This window comes from Crocodylus porosus, unplaced genomic scaffold, assembly GCF_001723895.1.
Source record: "Crocodylus porosus isolate Cpor-Errol unplaced genomic scaffold, CroPor_comp1, whole genome shotgun sequence".
NCBI classification, from domain to species: Eukaryota; Metazoa; Chordata; order Crocodylia; family Crocodylidae; genus Crocodylus; species Crocodylus porosus.
The window spans coordinates 249,016,646-249,020,802 of record NW_017728886.1 but is presented as its reverse complement, the minus strand read 5'-3'; positions in this window follow the sequence as shown (position 1 = coordinate 249,020,802).

Below are 4,157 nucleotides of genomic sequence, written 5' to 3'. Positions count from 1 at the left end.
ATTAAAATCATGGCATTGGGCCCAGGTTCCTGTTCCCGAATTCCACAGTTGAGCTGAAAGTGGCATTTCATATTTCTTACTTGGAATAACACTGTTTCTGGGAATGGCAACTGAGTGGACATGAACACAAACGCCTTTCCCCTGCCAGCTGCACATCCATGAACCATAGTTAGTTAAATTCATTCAGTCTTTGGTTATATCTTGCAGTGTATTATGGCTTAGTTATCCTCTCACACCGATGCAAATTAGAAACAGTTCTACTGAAACGGATGAGATTAGACTCAGTGTCTGGTACCTGTGACCTGGATTATCTATTTGCATGTCACACTTGGCAAATGAAAGCTGCTGTGCCGGTGTAGCAAGTTTCTCTGCTCATTTACAGTGCATTTTATCAGTAAACTTTAATTGGCTGCAATGCAGTTTGCCTGGTCTCATCAGTTTAAGAGTAATCATTAGGCTTTCTGCTTTACTGTAGCTACTGGGAGACTGAATTTGACTTGGCTTTCTATCAACTGGAAGATAAAAAATTTCCATATCATACTTAATTGCAAGTGATGAATTCAGATACCTCAAACAAGGAAGTTATTTTCTTAATGTTCCATGTTCAGATGCCAGGTGATCATGCAGCTTCCCAGAGTGCACACTTCCTCTTTTTACTCCTATGGCTGAAGTGAGTAAACTCTTGTTAATTTTTTCATGTGTCCATCTGCCAGGTGCTGCCAGCAGCAGCGGGGCTGGGCTCAGGCACCTAGGGGTTCCTCTTAAAATTAATGAACACACGGGCTTGAGCCCCCACCCAGCAACCTGGGAAAACCAAATACTTTCCGTGGGCACCCATAACAGGTTATACTTCCCCTCTCACAGGCACTGAGTCTGTGTATAAAACAAAGGGAATGTTATTAAGGGGAAAAAGGAACACAGAATTAATTTGGGAAAGCACAACAATAAATGCAGCATGCAAACCCTGAGTACAGTACCACTCCTCATGGTAGCTTTACCATTAGCTCCTTGCCACTAGCCAGTCTGAATGTCCACAGGCAACTATCCACAGGTGCCAACTCCGTGGATGCTCCAGGGCTCAAGCACCGAAAAAGGTTAGTGGGTGCTCAGCACCCATGGAGCCATGACTGCAGCTTGCAAACGTTAAAAAAAACACCCCAAAAATGTACTTTACCAGTAGTGTGTTACTTCAACCTGGCTTGGCAGCAACTGTAAAGACTAGGTGCTTTAGCGGAGCTTTTTGGCACTTTTAGCTCAAACTGATTCAATCAGCTATTAGATAAAAACACCAAAAAAAGCCCTACTAAAGCACCCAATCTTTACTGACACTGAAGAGCTGGGCTGAAGTAACGTGCTGCCTCTTCTGGGCATGTGGAGGGCATGTGCAGGGCTCAGCACAGGAATGTGCCAAGTTAAAAGTAAATTGCCTTTTTTTTTTTACATCTCCAAGCACCTCTTGGCAAAAAAAAGTCAGCATCTATATGCAACTACCCCATTCACATGCCCCCACCCTTCCCTTCCTACTTTCTGTACCTTGCTTATAGTTTTTTTGTCAGCAGTTAACAAACCCCCAATTCCAAAGGTGTACAGGACAGGTACATACATCTTCAGGCCAAAGGCCGTAATCCTGACCCTCTGTGCTGCCTCACAGTGAAATTATTACCCTGTGCCAATCTAATTCAGTCATAAGGTAACATGTTGTGATTTCAGGTCTGCAAGTCCTGTGCTAAAGGGGACTGCTCTGTAACCATTCTTTCCAGCGTTGGTGCAGAGCCACTGCCAGGTGCAGCCACAATACAATCAGACTCTTGTCTCTGAATGCAATATCAGATCTGGATCTTTAGGGGACTAACCCAGCTATAGTGATCAGAACTCTAGTGGTGCTAAGCAGCTGCTTCGTATCACTTCTGTATTGTCTGTTGTATGATGCCGGACCCGGGTTTTCAGGCTCTCAACTTATCTGAGCCATTATCAGATCCAAGTCCCACCTAGTGTTCATTCAGATGCATTATCACACAAGAGGGTGTTAAATCATACAGAGAACCCTTCAGCAGAGTCCCTACCACCAGGACTTCACCTTTCCCTACAGGTTAGCCAGCCACTCCCCTTCTTTCTGGGAGTCCAAACACCTGTAACACTGGGGGCATCATTCAGGTTTTAGCTGGGGTACACTCAGAGCAAATGCAGGGCATTCTGCTGCTCTTCCGTGACATGGTAATGATGATAGCAATTAATTATCCCTACAACTGAATGAAGTTTAACCAAAATCGCCAAAATATTTGCAAGTGGATACCATTTCACAGGTCATTTGTCCTGTTCACCAAGGCTAGGTATAGGCTTTCAAAAAGTCAGAGTCTGAATTGATTCAATCTTTCCAGGTTAGTCTAACCTGCCTAGATTAAACCAATTTGCAAGTGAACAGACATTCACTGTTAACTCCAGAAATACAGGCACATGCCTGCAGTGGCTCAGGCTGGGAGCTGGAGCGGGAATGCCGGAGGTTGGGGCAGCCCTGAGCTGCAGGGAAGCTGGGGAGGGGTAGGGTGGCCAGCAACAGAAGTAGCCTGGAGTGAATGGGCCAGGGAGAGGGTTCCCCACTTCCTGTCCCACTGCTGCGGCGGTGTGGGCAAGGACATAGCCAAACACCAACTAGCATAGCCCCTGAGGCAAAGGGGGCAGGGACCGGGTTTATTTCTCCCTCCACCCTCTCTGCCTCTGGGGGACCACAGCCAGGGTCTGGCATCCCTGACCACTGCCACCGATCACTTCCTGCATGGGGCAAGTGGCAGGATAAACCCCCTCCTGCCCCCTCCACCAGATGCCAGAGGGAAGGGGAAATAGCCCTCCTCCCTTCCCCTATGCCTAAGGGGCCCTGCCAGCTGGCCTCTGGCTATGCCCCTGCCGCTGCTGCTGGAGTGGTGAGGGGGGACTGTGATAGGGGCTGTGGCCCCTGTCATGGTGTCCCAGAGCGCGAGCCTCTTCCCAGCAAGGGGACTGCACTGCGGGGCAGTCAGAGCTGCTGCAGACTGCTCAGGGTGAGAGATGGCAGCACTGGAGGGCAGATTTTGGGAGGCTATGGCCACCCCCCTGAGCTTTGTGCCACCACTTGCCCTGCGCAATCTATGGCAGCTCTGACCTCCTACTCATGGCCCCCCACAGGGAAGAGGGTTGCACTCCCTGGACACCATGACAGGGGAAGCTGCCCCCATCAAGATTCCTGCCCCCTCACTGCTCCAGTGGCAGGGGCAGGCGCATGGCCAAAGGCCAGCCAAAATGGCCCCTTTAGGCAAGGGGGCAGGGAGGGTGATTATTGCCCCCTGCCTTTGGTGTTTGGTGGAGAGGGCAGGAGGGGGCTTATGCCACAGCTCGCCCCATGCAAGGAGTGATCAGCAGCAGCAGTAGTCAGGGCTGGCACACTCTGGCTGTGGTCCCTGACCATGCCCCTGCCCCCACCACTGCAGCAGTGAGGGGGGAGTGCTGGGTAGACCTCTGTGCCAGTAGGACAGGGAGGGTGGAATTAAACCCCCTTCCCTGGCCAGTTCATTCCAGGCTACTACTGGGGTTGGCCAAACCTCCACCACTGGAGCAGCCAGTGAAGAAATGCCTGACAGGTCCATGCTGGTGGGACAGGGGAGAGAGGGGGTGAATAAGCCTCTTCCCTGCTCCCTTCTGGGGCTGGTGTCTGGCCAGGGAGCAGAGAGGCAGGACCAGCCATGCTCTGCTGGAGCAGAGAGTACAGCCAAATCCAGGGATGCAGAACATGCTAGGATGCTGGAGGACTCGGTTTAACTTAAACCAGAAAGCATCTGGGACAGAAGTTGCATAAACCACTTTGACCTCAATTTGTTAAGTCTGATATTACATTTCATATATTTCACAGACATTAGGGCTGGAAGGGACCTCGGAAGATCATCAAGTCCAGCCCCCTGCCCAAAGGGCAGGAAGTCAGCTGGGTCATAGGATCTCAGCAAGAGAAGCATCCAATTTACTCTTGAAGATGTTCAATGTAGGTGCTTGAACCACCTCCGCTGGCAGGCTGTTCCACACCTTGGGGGCTTGGACAGTAAAGAAATTCTGCCTTATGTCCAGCCTGAAACGGTTTCATAGTAGTTTATGATCGTTCAACCTCGTCATCCCTTGGGGCGCTCTGGTGAACA